Source organism: Sebastes umbrosus, chromosome 16 (genome assembly GCF_015220745.1).
Source record: "Sebastes umbrosus isolate fSebUmb1 chromosome 16, fSebUmb1.pri, whole genome shotgun sequence".
NCBI lineage: Eukaryota > Metazoa > Chordata > Actinopteri > Perciformes > Sebastidae > Sebastes > Sebastes umbrosus.
The window spans coordinates 9,987,418-10,007,769 of record NC_051284.1 but is presented as its reverse complement, the minus strand read 5'-3'; the positions used below and the strand labels follow the sequence as shown (position 1 = coordinate 10,007,769).

The 20,352-nt window shown below is 43.4% G+C and overlaps 2 long non-coding RNA genes across 3 annotated transcripts in view; one reads left to right on the top strand and one right to left on the bottom strand.

Moving 5' to 3' along the window:
- The window catches only part of LOC119475084, a 71,067-nt gene that overhangs the window by 48,779 nt on the left and 1,936 nt on the right, over nucleotides 1-20,352 (top strand). For both annotated transcript variants that reach the window (XR_005203719.1, XR_005203717.1), the window contains exon 3: nucleotides 13,602-13,847. This is a non-coding gene — a long non-coding RNA (uncharacterized LOC119475084). The remainder of the gene's footprint in view (nucleotides 1-13,601; nucleotides 13,848-20,352) is intronic.
- Nucleotides 1,492-19,822, bottom strand: LOC119475085. Its single transcript, XR_005203720.1, has 3 exons — nucleotides 19,810-19,822; nucleotides 3,673-3,678; nucleotides 1,492-1,563 (listed from the first exon to the last, which is right to left on the bottom strand). It is a non-coding gene; the product is annotated as an uncharacterized LOC119475085 (long non-coding RNA).

Genomic DNA, 20,352 nt, shown 5'->3' with positions numbered 1-20,352 from the left:
AATTGCAAGTTGCGTGAATATGTTAAAGAAATTAGTGGCGTTAAAACTAATTTGCTAACTGACTGCACAAGTCAGTGCAGTCAGTGAGGACACTGTATACGATGTAAATGTATACTGCTGAGCAACTGAGTCATATTTTGTTCACCAATCTCGAGACAGGAAGCGGCACACACAGCAGTGACTTATAGGTGAACAAAGTTCATTGGTATTGTTACCATGGAGACTTATCAGCTGTTGAACCAGGATGTAAAATGAGCAAAAAATGAGATTAAATTCAATACAGGAGAGTTTGAAAAGGTTGTGCTGGTAACCATAACAAACATTGGCACAGTAACTCCACACACAGCCACCAGTGAGAGTACTAAATATACAGCCTGTCCAGTGAAGAATCAACAGTGTCACAGCTGGCAGGCTGTTTGTACTGCCCTGACAACAGTCAAGCTCTACAAACAATGCTGCAGGACAGCCGCTGCCCTACAACTACACACACTCACTGACACACACCCGCAGCACATGAACCCCGCCGGCCCACTTGTTTGCATTCCCTGCTGCATGACATCACCGCCTGGGGTCAAAACCCCGCGAGCCGATTGGGCGGCTGCGGTGGAATTGCTGATCAGGTCCAAAGATCGCAAAGTTGTGCCAAGAGGTGACATCAGCGTGTGGAGCTTAGCCAATGGCCGAGAGATGCCTGGATGACTCTAAAGCAACATCCTATTTACACACACACACACACACACACACACACACACACACACACAGACACACTTACAAAGAAAAGCAGATTTCAGCAAATGCGACGTGCGATGTGGCCGTTCACTCCACCCAGCTCATGTGCCGAAGAGGATGTGAAGCAGTTGAGAGTAAAGTCGTGTCGTAAATAAAGAATGTGCTGTGGTTGAGCTTTTGGGTCTCTGTTTCTTATTGACTCTAAACTTCCACTATTTATGATGACTTGACAGAATGAGTGGTGTGCTTCCACCCCCAAAACACATGTCTATAGTTTGTGCCGGCAGGCGTGCACTGTAGTGTATTCTACTGGCTTGCCAAAAGAAATATTTTTTAAAAGCAAGCAGATTTTCCGCCCATATTTCAAGGCACACGTCTAGTAATTGTGTTTCACGTCCTAACAGACATTTGTCAAATGTGGAGAAAACACAAAAAAGCTTCCGACTATGCGCCAGAACTCGTAAAATTTAACAACGACAACAACCGTTAAACACAGATGCCTTTTCACTCAGATTTTTACCTGTTTTGAAAATTCTAATTAAATAAATGGATAAATTCACAGATTTTTTTTCCTTAATAAGAATGTAAATAATGAACCTTACCGGTATGAACCCTGTGTTCATCCCACAATTTACAACATGACACAACTTTCTCTCACTGGCGTCTTCGAATGAATAATTCAATGTTATGGGAAATGCACTTCTCAAAATGCAGAGAGTTAGATGAGTAGATTGATACAATTTGCTACAGCCAGCAGCCGGTTAGCTTAGCTTAGCACAAACACTGGAAACAGGGGGAAACAGCTAGCCTGGCTATGTCCAAAGCTAACAAAATCTGCCTTATTAAAGGTGCTCTATACAATATTCAGAGCATTGATGTAGCAGCAAACAACTATTTGTTATGTAAAAATGAGGAGTAATGTCCACCCGAAGTCATTCTCCCTCTGTGTGTGTGTTGTAATCTGCGCTTCTCTGTGCTTTGTTGACTTAACCGGGTCGGCCACGTGCGTTTTTAGCGCATGTGAGCGTGCCCCACTGGCTCGCTCACGGCTGCTGCTCTGCACTGATCTCACATAGTGGTTACAGCTGATAACGTCATATTGACTGACGGTGCCATCGCGGAAGCATGGCACCCACCCTCCAATTCCTCCCCCAGGTAAACACTGTTGGCGCTGTTAGCACCTTTAGCTATGTGCCACCGACTCAGCCGTCGCCATGATGAGAGCTGTACGGAGGCAATAGATTTGCTCCCAATCTCATATTTAGAACCTTTAAATAATTAACATGTTAGATCTCACTTGTTTAATCCGCGCCAAAACCAAAGCATGAAAACAACAATTTGTGGTTTTACCGTGGGGGGGTTCAACCCATTTTCATTCCCAACTCGTCACATATGGTCGCTTGTTCAGGACCCCATGGCATCACTTTTTAACCCACTGAGTAGCCCTATGCATCAAACTATGACGGTTCACTACGGTTTCAGTTTTAAACACGTGGTTAGTGTTGTGAATTCAAACAAAACTACTTGGTTATATTTAGGCAACAAAACTACTTGGTAAGGTTTAGGAAAACATTGTGGTTTGGGTTAAAATAAGTATGTTTGTTACGCAAGTTAAGTTACGTAGCTTACGTAAGTTAAGTAGTCAATATAAATAAGCCTACGACTTTTGGTTTCACACGGGACACAAACAGTGGTCTCCTGGGTGAAAGTCACGTGTTTGTTTGACCCGTCTATCCACCCCATCCTCTTCCCTATGCGGACTTAGTCGCTCTTCATACTACTTCACCTCACTTCTGGAGCACTTGCCCTGAGCGTCTAATATTGCAGTTGATGGGTTAATATTGGGGTTACTTGAAAGCCCAGCGCGTCTCATACAGATGCTAAATGGTACCTTGTGCGTCAGTATCAGACGCCGAGGGCTGTGACAAAGCATTGCGATTTCACAACCTGGGAATGAGACCAGGCTGGGGTGTTTGTGTATTTTCCAAAACGTCAAACTGGAAAGTTATCATTTGTGCTTTTAAAGCAGAAATCTACGTATGTGGTGGGGGTGGTGGGAATACAGTATGGTGTGTGTGTGTGTGTGTGTGTGTGTGTGTGTGTGCGTGTGCGTGTGCGCATTGCAATGTTGTGGTTCCGCTGAGTGAACAAAGTCTAAACCATCAAGAGAGACATTAGAGTGAGTCACCTCTTGATGGGCAGCGCTTCTTATTAGTTTGCTGCTCAGAAGCCAATTCCTGGAAGAAAAAAAAACTTTTATCCGCTGACAGTGGGTCTGCTTTCCATTTAGATCTGTTTGATTTCTCATCAGGGAAAGAAAAACTCAATCCCCCCCCAACATGACATTGATGAATCATTTGTCTTTGAAACGGTAGTTAACAAACTTTGACTAACCAGACTCCTGGAGAGCTTCCCACAAAAACTCCCAGGGAGCACAACAGGAGGCCACGTTTGCTGCTTTAGCGATGTGGATAAAAGCCCCCGTAAGACTCCACAGAGACTCTCGGGGTTAAGCCTTCTCCAAACTTGACTGTGTTAGGAACAATGCTACTCAGCCATACTGTTTTACTGACTGTTGACAATGGCCGGCGTAGCTTCTTCAAAGTCTATAATCTACTGTCCGCTATATGAAGCTCAAGACAACCTAAATAACAAAGAGAGGATCATCATTTCTTCCATGCCTAAGAATCTTTCCAATTTAAAATCATGACATCTCTGACCTGAAAGTGATGAAGTCCATAAGTCCTTCTAACACTTTTTTTGCGGTTTGAAACATTTAAAAAGTGGCATTTGGGATTTGGGGATTTTGGTAAGCCAGTGTGTGCTTTCTGTCCCTGTCTGTCCCCTCCTCTGATACAACAAAGAAAGATTAAATTGTCTGGTAGTTTAAAGCCCTGTTAGTTTAGGGACTTTTTGCTCTTAGTCGTATAGCTGCATATTTACCCAAGTCTTTGTCACAGTGGAGGCTGGGGAAGTAGGGGACTTTTCTTGCACCTACTACTGCGCCAAACTCGAAATGCCACAGTCAAGTTGGACACGGCGCACACTTCCTCTTTTCACTTTCGGTTTCCTGTATTTTATAAATGTAGCGGGGGCGATAAGCAGTGAGCAAGTGCATTACAAACCTCGAAACATTGCTCATTAGGTGGTGGCTGACATTTCGACCCACATTTCACAAGAGCGGCCATTGTTTGGGGGGCTGAGGGAAGCCCAGTGTGTGGTAAATCGGGGATTGGTGAGTGACAGGGCTTTAGAGTAGGCTTCTGTTAGTCATTGTACATTACCGTTAACACGTCTGACTGCCTGGCACCGACTCAGCTGCACAAGAAGGAGCGTGAAATCCCATCAGACGGCACAATCATGTCTCACACGCACTCATGTACAAACACAGCCATGTCATAGTTCCACTCAACCCCCACTGCCCTGCCTCTTCGCAGACTGGTTTGCCTGGTGATAGATGGTTCGGTTGGCAAGGACACTGGGGGAGGAGATTGCGTGCCCTGTTGGCGAATAGGCTTTGACTCAGCTCTCTGGCATTGAAGCTGGTGGTGGGTGAAGTTCCTCTGACAGCTCAAAGGCAGCAGGAATCTATTAATACCAGTAGGATAAAACTAAATTCCTATTATATCCATTCAGTCTTTTGCCTAAAAACAAACACATTTTCAGTTATTTTTGCCTATCATCAGCCATGACAAAACCCACCATGCGTAATACATGTGTAATCCTAGAATTTTAGATCCTCTTCATGTTATTAAATCCCCTTAAATTCCCAGAAATATGAACAAGGACATGACCTTGGTGTCCTCAACAGTACGGCCCCAACTGAAAGTTAAAGCTGCTATGATCAATATTTTTTTAATAGTCCAAATGGCTATGTGTAATGTGTAAGGGAGCATTAATAATGATGAATAGGGATGTCACGATACCAGTATAGTAGTCAATACCAATATCAGTGAAATTCCACAATTCTCGATACCCAATTCAATACCAGGGTAAAAAACTAAAACAAAACAATTAATACTTAGAGCTAGTGTTAAGTTAAATAGGCCATAATTCCCTCTCTAAGATCTATTTTATATTGCTGTGAAAACATCACCTTCAAAACAACTGTATTTATCAATGGGCAACCTCAGGGTCTGAGAAGTGAAGTCAATGCTGAAGTGCCTTAAACTTGCATTCTTTCTAACAGCCAGCAGGGGGTGACTCCTCTGGTTGCAAAAAGAAGTCTGATTGTATAGAAGTCTATGAGAAAATGAGCCTACTTCTCACTTGATTTATTACCACAGTAAACATTGTAAACATGAGTTTATGGCCTCAATCGCTAGTTACAAGTCTTCTTCAATACAGCATGATGTTCATTTAGTAAATTATGGTCCCATTTAGAGTCAAATAGACCATGAAGCAGGGGATGCTTTAGGATGTGGCTACGTTGTGATGGACAGGTCGCTACCATGGTGTTGTCCAGTCTGGGAGTTGTCCATGCTTTTGCTTTATGACTTTATTACCTTTTTGGTCGCCTGAAAATGTCTTATTCAGCATTCGGTTGTACTTAGCTCCCCCATCTAGTGTCACTTCTGGTTGCAAAAAATCAACATGCAACGACAAACTTGAGGCTGCAAAACCATAGTCCACAAACCAAAGGGTGACGTCACAGTGACTATACATCCACTTCTTATAAACAAACTATGGTACCTCTTCAGGTTTCTCACCAAACACACTTTACTACATTACATTTGAACACATCATGATAATATCATAATTGACCTTCGCCTAATACTCATTGCCCACCGGCTGCTAATAGCTAACGTTAACTAGCTATCATCCTGCTGATTTTAACATAGATTTGTTGTTCACAAAGTAGCATTATCAGGGAAAAGTAGGGTGCGTCCCCTGGGCGCGTCAATAGTGAGTTTGCTCCGTCCTTTCGGATTTTAGACGCCGTTAGTCTCGAGCCCTGACAGCACCTACGGTACTGTAGGAAAATGAGTACCGGCTTGGTACCGAAGTATCGGTTCTCATGGTATCCCTAGTGGTGAACCCACAGATAATTATGACCAGACTACAGAGAGTTTTAGCATCTTTCAGCTCATTGTTTTGGTTTCATGGTCCACCGCTTTACTGTTTCGGTTCACTCTCATCAACTTTGTTTCCAGATCATACCAGTTTTATTCTTTGTGTTGCAACTAAATCTATGATTATGTTAAAATGTTAATTTCTGAAACCCTTTGGCCAAATAATCTGAGAATCTGTGTGTGTTTTAACAAACTACTATTCAAGGATGTAACAAGATAAGATATTAAACAAGCACAAGCACCAGGATGCATTTTGGCATTTCATTACTTCTTCTGAGATGAGATTGTGTTCCTTTAACGAATGGATTTGTGTCCTCTTGATATCTTCCCTGTGGTGTTTATATCAGCCACTACGGTGATAAAGAGGTGGGTGACGGGCTATAATTACCCTTGACGTAAAGGTCTATTCGGAAAATTCATCTACCTTTTATAATAAACAAGTTTTGTTATATGCAAATTGAAAGTGTGGAGGAAAACAGATGGATGGAGACCTTCATTACAAAGAAGCCATTAAACCCATTCCTGTGTTTGCCAAACTCAGAAGCTCACGCTGTCTTTTCTATCACAAGTTCACCTTATCTTGTAGAAAAATCAAAGGCCCCCCATTCTTTTCAAAAATCAATTAAAACAGCTTGCAGAGACATACTGCTGCATTGATGAACACGATCCATCACTGGAAATGAGACAACTCAATTTGTTCTTCACATTTTTTTTTTTTTCCCACCAACATGACTTTATTAGACAACATTGATCGCAGTTCTAATCCTGTCAACTGCACTTTCATTCTGCCAGAAATGAATCTTATCTGCCTCTTATCATGTTGCCTCTTCACTGCCACCAAAAAGTATACAGTATGTACCGGTAGGCTCTAATTGAAAATGAAAAACTAGTTCTATTAAGTGTGGTAATTAGCAGGTTGGTGAAGTCCTGTTGGGAGAAATTACAAGTTGTCTCATTTAATATGATGGATGGCGTCTGTTAGTACAACACTGCGTCTCTGTCAGATGTTTTAATGGGGTTTTAAAAAACAATAAGCCTGGCTTTATAAATTACAAACAAACCTGCAGTAGTTGGTAGTTTCTGACAAATAAACTGTGAGTTTCGAAAGAAAAAAAAGTCTCCTCCTTAAAACACTACTTTGTCTTGATGATATTTGTAATGTAACAGTTTTCACAGATTTGTTTCTTATTGATAGTGAGCTCAAGCTTTACTTAAAACTTTTCTGAGGATGTGGCGTTTATCAAAACTTGTTTTTTCCACAGTTAGATAAGCAGGCAACTGGCCATCATATTATATATACTGTATTTCATAACTGGTTATTGCACCTGATGTTTTTGGCAGCATTACAAGAAACTTTTTTATCTGTTTGGTGATAAAAATCTCTGCCTTAATACGATTTTTTACCCGCCGTGATTAAATGTGTGCTAGAGCAGCGCTGTAAAATATTTACTAAAATCTACTGCAGTCATCGCTCACCTCAAATGTTCTTTAAGTCATGAGAGTGATGAATGTTTCCAGGGAGCTGGTTTTTACTCAGTACTAAGTGAGAAAAGGACCGCAGGTCTGCAGTGGCAACTGATCTGCTGGCTTTGAAAATCCCACCATAAAGAAATACCATGAATACCATAAATATCATATTGGCAGTCAGCAGAGCAATCCTCGTGGGTTTAAAGGTGTTGCAGGACTCCTGATGGGAGACATTTTTACACGACAGGATGGATTATGTGGTTCTTGTCAAGTGTCCCCGTGAGTTTTCACAAAATGCTTCCCAACTCTGAACCGGTGTGTTGTTTCAGGTAACGGTGAGACATGAAATACAATCCAAGAAGTCCAGTTTGAGTTTGAACAGATCCATGAATTTGATGATTGAATGATTTTACAGTCCTGGAAAGTTATCCTGGCAACAATTATTTTATCTTCCATATAAATAGTATGGATATGGCGTTACAAAGTAATCCACCAAGAATGTGTGAGCATGTACCCCACTGCAGCGCTCAGCCTTGAAATCTGACAAAAAGTTGAGCCAGGTTCATCTTTTTTTGCGGGTTAGGGCTAAGCACTAATGTGATGATGTTTAGCAGGAACAATGTTTACCATGTTCTCCATAGTTTTTTGTACGTTAGTAGTCAACGTCAAGTCTCAAATCTTTGAGGGCCAAGTCCAAGTCTCGTACGATTGTAATGAGCGTTCTATCATCTGCTGCACACCGTCCGGTCTGCTTAGAACACAGCGTAGCTATATCTAAAGAATTCAAAACATGTATCATCACTCCTTTATCTATTAGCACATGGTACCAACATTAGTGTTGTCACGATACTGGAATTTCTAACTAACGATACCTTGAAAATATATTGATATTCAATACCAGTTTTGATATATTGAAATAACATTAAGATTTTTAGTAAAAGATAAATATAACAACTTCAATTTATCAATTTAGTGCACTTTAAAATCAAAGATTCTGAAGAACGTCGAGCTCTTGTAAACAATTTTGTGCTCTAGTAAACAATTTAATCATAAACATATTGGCTGTATAGATATGAATGGAAATGACACGGCAAAAAAGTCACACCCACAAGACATGAGCCACCTTCACCCCGGCCTTTTCAAGTCAACCTAGAGCCGCCCTGACCTGCCGAGATTGAAGTGAAAAAAAATATTTTCGATTCATTATGAAACTGTGACTCAATGTAGTTAATAGGAATCACTGACAACAATGACCCACAAATGACTGTATGAATGACTCATGAAATACATGAGTGACAGCACTGTGAGTGAGTGAGAGGAGGCGGGGCTAAGAAAGTGCAGCTGGTACCGGTGTATCGATAGTACGGAAAGTGATGTAGGCTGACGATACATGATTGTTCATGGGTCCCGAATCTGGAGTCTGAGTCTCAAGTCATTTGAGGACGGGTCTCAAGTCACTGTGTGTGTGACTCGAGTCCCATCTGTGATGTTACCATACTAGCATTCGTTAATTACCACTAAACACAAAGTACATCTGAGGCTAATGGGAATATGGGAACATGTTTTGCAGGTAATTGGTCATAAACCAAAGTAATTAGTAGTCAAATTAGCAGTTGAAAAGTTAAGGGATCTCTAAAGTGATTAGAATTCATCCTGAATGAAACATGAACATGTACCAAACTTTATTGCAATTCATCCAATAACAGTTGAGATACTCAAAACTACAAATGTCAACCTCATGGTGGTTGTAGAGGAAAAGTCAGGGGATCAATAAAGTCAATAGGAGTCACTGTCAGGGAACCGTGATTGTCTGTACCAAATTTCATGACAATCCATCCGTTAAGTTGGGATATTTCAGTCTGGACCAAAGTGTTGGAGCGACCATACCACAGACGTGGCCAAAAAACACAACCGGAAGAAAACAGCAGCACAACACTTTGTTCTCGATCACATTGTGACATTTTGAGCATTTTTGTGGTTTTCTTCACTTTTTCGAAATACAGAGTGAAACTGACCTCGGTGGTTCCTCAACAGCTCTACTCTGTTCCTCTGTCTCACTTCCAAAAGTCCGGGGAATCGCTTCAGCACAAATTGGGTACTTTAGTGGTTCTGCACCTGAGAGAGAGAGAGAGAGAGAAAGGGGAGAAAGACCTGTGGGGTTTCCATCAGCCTTTATCTAACTGAGCCAGCTGTCTGGTTTCTTCTGTCTCAGAAGGATTTGATACAACTCTCCTTTCCTACTCTTCGGTGAGACACACAGTTCCACTGTAGTCGCTGCCATGAAGGCCATAAACAGGCTCTACGGGGAGTGTGGCTGTGGGAGAGTGGCAGCTTTTTTTGGTGCGGTTGTATTGTGAATATTTTATTCTAACACTAGTTGGAGGAGTCAAAACATAACTGCGCTTTTCTGTATCGCTCTGGAATTCAATCTAAGCTGCAGTGCATGTGCCTGTGTTTTTCAGCGGGCTTTGATATCGAGAAGGCAGCGGCGTGTTTTGACAGCTTTCAGACTGTGATGGAGAGAAAAAAAGGGGGCGACGGGAGAGGAAAAGGGAGTAAAGGGGGGGAGGGAGGAGGGTGTGGCCGAGAAGGAATCCTGGGCTGCTCAATGTCACACTAGGGAGGACTGCAGGGAAAAATGAAAGGGGATGGGGTAGGTTAGGAGGACAAGCTTATCAGTGTGTTTGTGAAGATGGAAGGGAGCAGGCTGGCCGCGCGAAAACCACAAAAGGATGGAGAAGTAATCCAAAGAGAAACACACACACACGTATAATATGTACTGTACCTCCTGTCTCTCTTACACACATGATGTCGAGTAACACTGCAGAACGGCTCGGGGTGTATGGATATTTAATGAAACACCCCCCCGCTCTCATCCTCCACCAAATCTGCTCGCTAGCACGGGAGTCCAAGTAGAGGAAAAGTAGGGCACGTCTGCAGATTTAATGAGGCAAAAAAAAAAAAAAAAGCGCTGTATGACGAGCTTATGTTTTCTCCTCCAGCATAGCTGCTCTCTTCAAAAGACATTCTCTTCTGACACACAGCGTTATTGAGGCCGTCTTGTACCGATTTCTGTTCGATTGTGAGTTTTTTTTGGGGGTGGATGCTTAACGGCGGGGACGGAGGCCAGAGATGAGTCCCATCGACTTGCATGTCGCCGTAATCACGTTGGATCGTTTTTTCGAATGTAATCCCATTGAGTAGGCTTACAGCGCATTAAATCTCAAACCGCTTTTTCATTTCCGATGTGTATTAGGTTGAGTCACAATGCAATGTTGGGGGGACAATTATTCAGACGTCATTAACTCAAGAATTGTTCTCATATTTGAGATCTGCTGGGGAGGAAAAATGCTTCAAAACTTGGATGAAAAAGGGAATCTATAACTGCTGCAATTAGCATAAAGTGAAGAAGTCGATCACTAGGCCTGGGGGCGAACCAGCTTGAGGAACCATGGTACGAGTCCTTAAATGGCTCTGAAAAGACACTCTATTTTAGTAGAGATGTGCTCAAGCTTATTTCACCTGGGGGGATTCTGGTTGCTATAAGAGGGGAACACACTCATACATTACCGTCCCTATGGTACAACTAAAGAACACACCCACCCACACACAAATAGGCACTAATGTAAATACTTCACAGCCAGTGCACATAACTTAAGAAGCCAGCCACAGTGAAGAATCAAGACAATACAGGGCAGCCATGTATCCAGCAACAGCCGAATATGTGGCTAATTACATCTTGAGGTAGGTCACTGCCTCCCTTGTGAGATCTTGTTTACCATTCACAGCACATTTTACACCAAGTCATTGTGTCTGTAATTGAAGACATGGGTTGTTTTCAACCAGGTCGCTATGTTTTACTGACCCGGCAAGTGGCGACATGACTCGGATGTTTGTTCTGTAGGTGTCAGTGAGGCGGAATTTTCTAAAGTGGCTGTCATTTGTTTGTCTGCATTGTTACTACAGAGAGTCATAGTGTGACATTGTGGTTATTGGTCAGGGTGACATTGGTTTACAAAAAAACTCGGGCTGTCAGTTGATTGAAATATTTAATCACGATTAATCACATGATTGTCCATAGTTAATCACAAATTAATTGCACATTTTTTTATTTGTTCTGTACCTTAAAGGGAGATTTCTCAAGTATTTAATACTATCAACATGGGAGTGGACAAATATGCTTGCTTTATGCAAATGTATGTATATATTTATTATTGGACATCAATTAAAAACACAAAACAATTACAAATATTGTGCAGAAACCTTCACAGGTACTGCATTTAGCATAAAAAATATGCTCAAATCATAACATGGTAAACTCAAACCCAACAGGCAACAACAGCTGTCAGTGTGTCAGTGTGCTGACTTGACTATGACTTGTCCAAAACTGCATGTGATTATCATAAAGTAGGCATGTCTGTAAAGGGGAGACTCATTGGTACACATATCATTCATTCACATATCTTGAGGTCAGAGGTCAAGGGACCACTTTGAAAATGGTCATGACAGTTTTTCCTCACCAAAACTTAGCACAAGTTTGGAGTGTTATTTAACCTCCTTTGCAAAAAGCTAGTATGACATGTATTCCAATGTATTCCTTAGGTTTTCTAGTTTTGAAAGATACCAGTATGTCTACCCTAGCTTTAAAACTGAGCCCGCTACAACCTCAGAACCAACCTAAATAAATTAGTGGCGTTAAAACGTTCACGCGTTATTATCACATTAACTTTGACAGCTCTAAAAAAGTTAACTAACATTTTTTGCAGCAGACTTGTTTGACAATTATAAACTACTATTTTTAGCAGGACATGCTTCCATCCGGCTTAAAGATTCCGGGTTGTTTTACTTCCTCTTTGTCTCAGCGTCTCTGCTTGAAAAGTAATGATAGCCACAAACCAGCGCTGTTACATAAAAGCTTTCTTTTTCCATCTGCGTGTCAAAAAAAGGCCTTGTCAATATGTGTTATTTTTTTTTCCCTCATCTCAATCTGAAATGAAAAATGCATCTCATCACATCGACTTTAAAAAGCGTCTGTCATTTTCACCCTGGGTGAGCTGGAGGAGGAGAGGGGACGCAGGTAGACGGGAGAAAGACGGATGCTGTTCGGAGTGCATTTGATTGCTGTCTGATTACAGCTTCTCCTGGTGGGACCGGTTCAGACTTTCTCTCTCACACACACACACACACACACCGCTGAGTTCATTAGAGGCCTGCTGAAATCAGATAGCCGGACCCACATCGCCATCATAGTCGATCACACACAGGATGTGCTCAAACATCCACTAAAGGCGCTCTGGAAAGCAGCTGGAGACAAGCTGACGTGCTATACGTCTGTGCTTTCCCAGAAGTATGTTTTGATGTAATGTATTCAGCGCCTCACGGGACTATACGCGCTCGACTTTCTCATGCTAAAGCTGCATGCATATTCTATACCATGCAACTGGCTGTTGTTTTTTTTGTTGCCGGTGGTTTTATAATGGTTTACTGCTTCGCCTCGGGTGGATGTGGACGGATCGAGACTCTGTCATCGCGAGGAGATGGAGGAAAGGAATGAGAGAGAGAGAGTGCGGTCAAGCCAAACAGGCCTCATGGGTTGGGGGTGGGGGATGGTGGAAGGGTATGGGGCCTCCTTCCATGCCATCGTATCCCAAGGCGTGCGTGCCTCTAAAGTTACCCGCTGTCTGTGGCTGTGGCTGGCGGCTCTTGCATCACCACGGTCATCAAAGCTCCGCTGTAACCAGATAGCCTTAAGTGGACCCACATCGCCGTCATATTTTGGTCGGCATGTATACGGCCACTGCTGAGCCACGCACACACACACACACACACACACACACAGTACAATGTTCCTCTCCATGTATTCCTCTCACCTCTTCTCCTCTCTTCCTCCTCTTCTAAATCTCTTCTCCAATACCACAGTTACAGGCCGCTTTATTACAGGTCTGCTGTGGTTAATGAGAGATGTGAGGTGCCAACAAGGTAAATCACTTATCACTAGATCGAGAGCTGGCACTCTGACAACGTCGCTAATGCCGGCCTGTGTATGTGCTCAAGAGAAATTCACTAAAAAAAGGGTGAAGGAGAAGAAGGGGAGTTCTTTTGTTGGCATATGAGTCATACTGGGAAGTCAGGTTGGCTTCCTGTAGTTACGTTAAAAAGAAACATCCTTCTATCTCCTAAAACTAGACTGAAATATGTAAAGACCTTTCGGTGTGCGTGTCCTTGCTTTTATGTGTGTGATTAAATAGGGCCACACAGCTAGGAAATGAGAACACTGAGTAATGCTGTGGATGTATTGATTTTTCTGTCTCTCTTCCTCTTCCTCCCATGAAGGAAACCACGTCTGAGCCTGCACGAGCCCCTCTACGTGAAGCGCTGCTGGACGCCGGAGCTGTCCAGCTTCTCCACCCCGCACCAGGGGATGGGCGGGTACTGGATGAGCCCCCAGAGGTACCAGGAGGTGGGGTCAACGTGGAGGGACACGCGCCGACGGCGAGTGGTCTTCCCCGGGAACACCGGCTTCTCTGACGTGCCATCGAGTTGGGACGCGGGCTACTGCCACATCCACCCCACGTTGGTGTGAGTAAAAGTCACTGGCTGTTGAAGCATACCTCCATGCATGTCTGTGTGTGTCGTTGGCATTGTGCTCTTGTGTCCTGCTTTTTGACGAGCCTCCTCTTTAAGTTGGTTGTCAGCGCTGTGGGAGAAGCCGACGACAGAGCGGTTAGTACTCAATCAGCACTCGGCCGGCTTATCAGAGTTCAAGCGTGGAGGCAACGGTCAGGAGCTCTCCTCGTGCTGTCATCCTGCTCACATGTCACCACGGCCACATCTTCACACAGGGGCCATTAGGCCTGTCAGAAAGCATGTTCACCTACAGGGTCACCTCCTCATCTGAGAGCATTCTGCCCACCTCCTGTCAATGCTGCGGTCGTCACTAACCTATACAGTATAATGTCTGCCAGACAGGAGTCTAGTCGTGTAGAGGGAGACTGGAGGGAATGAAACAAAATGCTTTTATACTGTGGGCCTTATACAGTTTTGAGATATTTGTACTTTACTTGAGTTTTTCCAGTTTACTTTTTAATTATACTCTACATTTCGTAGCAAAACTAGATGGGGCTGCTTACTACTACTTTGATTGGTTCGTGCGGTACAGGAACGCCCTCTTTTTCTTCTTCTCTACTTTCTCAATGCACAGCTGGTTCAGCTGGTATGTCGTGGTAAAGATACACGAAAAAAAGACAGCAGACAGCAGTAAAGCGAGATGAGCTTTATTCATATGTTATGACTTGGTCAATAGTGATCTTGTGTAGGCTATCACATGTGGACATGTGGATGTTCATGGTGGCAGTTCAAGCACACATTTGGATTTTGTGAATTTCTGCATAGCCACCTCGCCTTCGGCTAAAAGGGCAGCCATACCCGATACGTTTCACCAGTCTCCAAGGCAGCTCCTTCCTTTTAAAATCATGCTATGTAGCTAAAAAAGAGAATTAACATTTCACTACCAGCACCATTACACTATTGGCATCACTGGATGTTGAATTGCTTGCTAGAAGCTAGCTTTGTCAAGCTAGCTAGCTTTGTTAAGATCAAATTGGTACAAATAGCCTATATTAAGGTAATACTAAGCAATTATTTAGCTTAGTTTGTCCCACTTGTTTCAGCGAAGTCACATATAATGGTAAAATGATTAAAGAATTTGATAAAATGTGAGTTAAATCATATTTGGAACCAAATGCATACTGACTTGACTGACACAAACAGTTTATTTGATTGGGTTTCAACATGACTAAGAGTCTACATCCATGCTAGCGGAATTGGAGAAATCCAAAATTTGACCTGATAATGGTGCTAGATGAAAAGTCAGAAGTTAAAGGTTCAATAAAAGTTGAGACATTTCACAAAAATCCACAAAAGTCAACCCAGTGGGCAACCTCTGTGTCTGAGATGTGAAGCAAATGCAGAAGAGCCTTAAACTTGCATTCTTTCTAGTAACCAGCAGGGGGCGACTCCTCTGGTCGCAAAAAGAAGTCTATGTAGAAGTCTTGTATAGAAGTCTAAGAGAAAATAAGCCTACTTCTCACTTGATTTATTACCTCAGTAAACATTGTAAACATGAGTTTATGGTCTCAATCGCTAGTTTCAAGTCTTCTTCAATACAGCATGATGTTCATTTAGTAAATCATGGTCCCATTTAGAGTCAAATAGACCATAAAGCAGGGTATGCTTTAGGGCGTGGCTACCTCTTGATTGACAGGTCGCTACCACGGCATTGTCCGGTCTGGGAATTGTCCGTGTGTTCGTCTTACAACTTTAACCCTTTCCCAGTGTGTTTTCATTTCATGAAAGCTAATTGTAAAAGTTTGGGCACCTAAAAATGTCTACTTGGCTCAACCCTTTCGTGTCACTTCTGGTTGCAAAAAAACAACATGGCGATGGCCAAAATACAGAACTCGAGGCTTCAAAATGACAGTCCACAAACCATTGAGTGACGTCACGGAGACTACATCTACTTCTTATATACAGTCTATTTGTCAACCTCATGGTGGCTCCTAGTGTGGCAAAAAAAAGAGAAAAGCTCCGTATCTGTACTGACCCCATAACTATTTTTTTCCTGTCACTATAGTGTCTACTCCCAGTCCTTACTCCCCCCATCACCAACCTAACATACAGTATATATAAATGTCCTCTACCCCTCCAGCTACTCCACATCACTCCCACATCCCCCCAGGAGGCTGATAACCCAGCGGACACTGACCTAAATGGATGGGCAGAGTAATGGCCTCCACGCCCCGGAGCATCTTGTTGTCATGACAGCAGAATGGTTGTGAGCGTCTGGGTGTTCCCTCGCGCTGATCTGATTTTTACCGCTCTGTCGATTTGAGGCGATTGGTATGAAAGCAGAGGAAGGAGGTTCGAGGTACTAAAAGGTTCGAGGGAGGGAGGTGAACACCCCATCACGGAAAAAAAGGTTTCCCTAGTGGGGAATCGAGACAGAAAGGGAAGAGGAAACGCTAGAGAGAGGAAGAATAAGAGTACCTTGTTGGTACCTTGAGGGAACAAAAAGGATGTGATACAGGGGAGGGAGAGTTCAGGAAGCATAGCAGAAAGATAAAAAGAGATGGTTTTGAGTGAAAGGGAGAAAGATTGATAATCAGGGGGAAAAAAGAGAGAGTGGGAAAAAAAAGAAAAGAAGTGGAAAGAGAGAAAAAGCCAGGGGGCTAATGGGCTCGTGGCTAATCAATCCTGAGTGATGGCCACTTTAGAGCAGGGCCGGTCTGACAGATGGAGACCATCCCTCTGCTTTAGCTCTCCCCTGACTCCCCGACTCCTAACTCACTCGCGCAGGAACACATCAGCAACCGCCCCGTCGATCCCCCCCGCCCCAGAGGGCATCTGACATCACGTACATGCAACACGGAGACGCACATGGGCCCAGCCAGGGCCCGTCGCATCTGCCAATCCGTTTATCATGTGGGAAACGGCCATATCAGTGGGTCCACGCTGTTATTCCCGGCGTGGACGGGTTTGAACGAGCGCAGCATCGGTTGTAGATTGATTCTCCATAAGGATTGATTGGACTAAATGAGCACCGGGATCGATCGCTGGAGATAGAAGGGGTGGCGGAGGGGTGAATGAGTTACGACCGAGGCAGACACACATGGTACTTTTTGTAACACTTGTCCTCAGTGAGCAGAAAGAAGGTTCCATTTATACAAGATTACTGTATAAATCAGTGATGTGCCACCGCAGCGAGAAAGACACACATTTTCCACATGGCTGTGCAAACCCACAGCGTGTGGACAGAAATGGACAAGAGGATAATGAGTGGAAAAAAGGGAAAATAGATGCTATTTAAAGACTCTGTAGATGATGTAGTTCTTACTAAATAGACAGGGATTTTGGAGGTTAAAGTAGCAGTGGGTAGAATCGGAGCAAATATGATTAAAAAAAAGTGTTTTTATAAAACGGTCACTGTGTCCTGACAGTAGTGCATGAGACAGGTAATCTGTAAAATATTGTGTGCCTCTTTGTCCTCCGGTGCTCCTAATGGTATCTGCAAGATTTCACAGACCGGAGGAAAACAACCAATCAGCTGGAGCCTTGCCATGTCTGAGCAGCTGTCAATCACTCGCAAACTCTGTTTAGCTGTAAAATTAGAACGTTTGTGACCCGGCAGCCATGTTGAGGAAATACCAAGAACCGCCCACCAGCCGGATCAAACTTTCTCATTTTACAGTTCAACAATACACTACAAGATGTTTCTGAAAACATTTGAGGCGAGAAATAGGCATTACAGTAACAGAATATTGATTCATATTTGATCAGCGCTGCCTAGTTAGACCGTTTGATCGGAGTTCAAGTGATTGACAGCTGCCAATAGGAACGCTCTCTCTCTGAAATGACCTGTGATTGGCCAAAATCTCCCGTCACAGGCTAGATTTTTTTGAAAGCCTGAAAACAGAGCCATGAGGAGGTGCAGAAGTCTTTCTCAGAACACTTGAATTACAAATGTTGAAAGGTTATTATGGAATTTTTACCCAATGATGACAAAAATATTCTACCTACTGCCACTTTAAATGATACTTTTTGAAAACAATGTTATATGCTGCAATCCATGATGAAGCAACTACCCCTGCAGCAACAGTGTCGATATTTCTGTTTCCCCCCACAGCATCACAAGTATATTCCCGACATTGCGGGTTGTTTACAATCTTGTAGTGAAACCAAACAAGACAGCGGTGTCATAAATTGCACTCTGCTGGCCCTGTTAAAAAAGATTAAAGGGAAGAAAGTGCAATCCAGTGACAGGCCGCTCAGACAGGGGGTGGATGGAGGGCTGCTATCAGCTCCTAAAGGACAGCAGGAGGGAGGAGGAAGAGGACAGCGCTGGCTGAGGCCTCCACTGATAGATATTCAGCAGACTTTCTACTCTCACTATCAGCGGGGATGCTGCCACCGGGTCATGCTCGCAGACACACAAGCCTCTTATGCTGCAATGTCAACAGCTGCAAGACTCCAGTTGCCACTGTGTGCGCTTGTTTGCCTCCGCATGTGCGCACACATGCATGTGTCACTCACGTGTTGTCTTTGTGTGCACTAAATCGGCGCTTTGTACAATCCAGCGCTGTTCTGCCCTTCGCCAATCCCTCTTGCAAGGGGAGCGGCTCTGCTTTCCCCTCGCCCAGCTGTCATGTCAACAGTCAGTCAGTCGGTCGGTAAGACGTTCACTCAGGCAGCGATGCAATTCTTCCCCTTTAGACTCCGCTGGGGCTCAGATCCCTCACTTCCTGAGCCATGGAAAAGGGTCAAAGCACAAGCCACAGATGGCAAAACCCGGGCCGAGCTTTGGAGAAATCCAACTCTGCTCGGGGGTTGGAGAGCTAGAAGGTCGAAAAGGCAGAGAGAGGGGAAAAAGAAATGGATCTGGCTGGAAAACGAGGGAGGAAACTGAGCAGAGACAGGCCGTTTGTTTCCACAACCCAGCAGCACACACACACACTGGAACACATTCATTAGGATTAAGCCAGAAACTGTGTTGCTTTACAGATCATGAGGTATTTTTTCAAAGCATAGTCATTTTCATACCTAATTTCCAGTTTTAACAGCGTCAACTTAGCAGCGGTGTATGCTGGTAAGATCATAAACGCTCCTATATGTCTTTCTTAGCTGTGAATGTAGCGCCTTTGAGAAAAAGAACCCTTTTTAATCCATTGACATTTTGAAAAGCAAAGTCTGGCCTCTCGGTGCTGTGAGAAACTCACCTGCTGAGCTTGGTAATTGAATGGCGCTGTTCTGCTATTATTATCCCGGTTCACCTCCGAGCGGCTGACATGCTCAATAATGAAGTCTTTGGTAATTAAGTTAGCTGATTAGGGACCTGATGCATAATTAAATTCACAGGGAATTGGCGTGAGGATTGTCTCTGTTTCATTGTTGGCCCTTTTCGGTCTTACAGGAGATGAAAAATCTCCTCCTACTTGAAAAAATCTAATCAATTACTCATGGCACATTATTAATTGAGAAAGTAATTGCATTACTTAACTAATTACTCAACAGCAAAAGTTAGTTTCAACTTTTTACTTCTCAGAACCTCCGCGCCCACGTTATAACTTCTGTAGTCTCGCATAACCAGACCTATCTCCACAGGGCTGTGTCAGCGCTAAAGAAGGGTCTGGCTCCACACATTATCATTCTGGTATAGAGGGGTGAAAATGCTCTGGGTGTCACAATCATCTTGGGTGGCGCTAATGCACAGGATGTAATAACTGTTCTTTTTAATCACCTGATAATAAGAATCGTTGTATTTTCGTTAGCTTAGAATGAGCCGTTTATGTCTAGCTACATAGGGAGCAGGTGCTCTTCACAGCCACCATGTTTCTACAGTAGCCCAGAACAGACAAAACAAACTCTGGCTCTAGATAGGGCCATTCGTGTTTTCACATCGGCCACCGTAGTTTTCCTATACGCACGGGAGAAGTTTCACTTGGTTGCAATCTGCAACCTCACCGCTAGATGCCGCTAAATCCTACACACTGCACCTTTAACATGTGTAGAAATAGAAAACCAGGCACTACGGTTTAAAAAGTAGCCAGCTAGCTTTAAAAAATAGCTAGCTAACAACTAGTTGTCAGTAAAGACCAGTTAATAAGTTAAGCTAGATAACAGCATTAGCCCAGGTAACCGAAGTCCCAGCCTCACAGTGAAAACTTTGAACAAAACCAGGTGATATGTGTATGTAGGCTTACCAGTTGCTAATATTAGCAAATCCGCTAAGAAGACGCAACATGTAAATAAGGCAACTTTGGAGTCACCGGGACCTTTTCCTCTTTTGGTCGAAGCTAGTCTACCAAAACCTTACCATGCTCCAAGCTAACGTGTCAGTATCTCCACTAGAACACAATGCAACACCGGGATCTGAGAAGTGAAGCCAATGCGGAAGTGTCTTAAACTTGCATTCTCTCTAATAGCCAGCAGGGGGCGACTCCTCTGGTTGCAAAAAGAAGTCTGATTGTATAGAAGTCTATGAGAAAATTACCCTACTCCTCACTTGATTTATTACCTCAGTAAACATTGT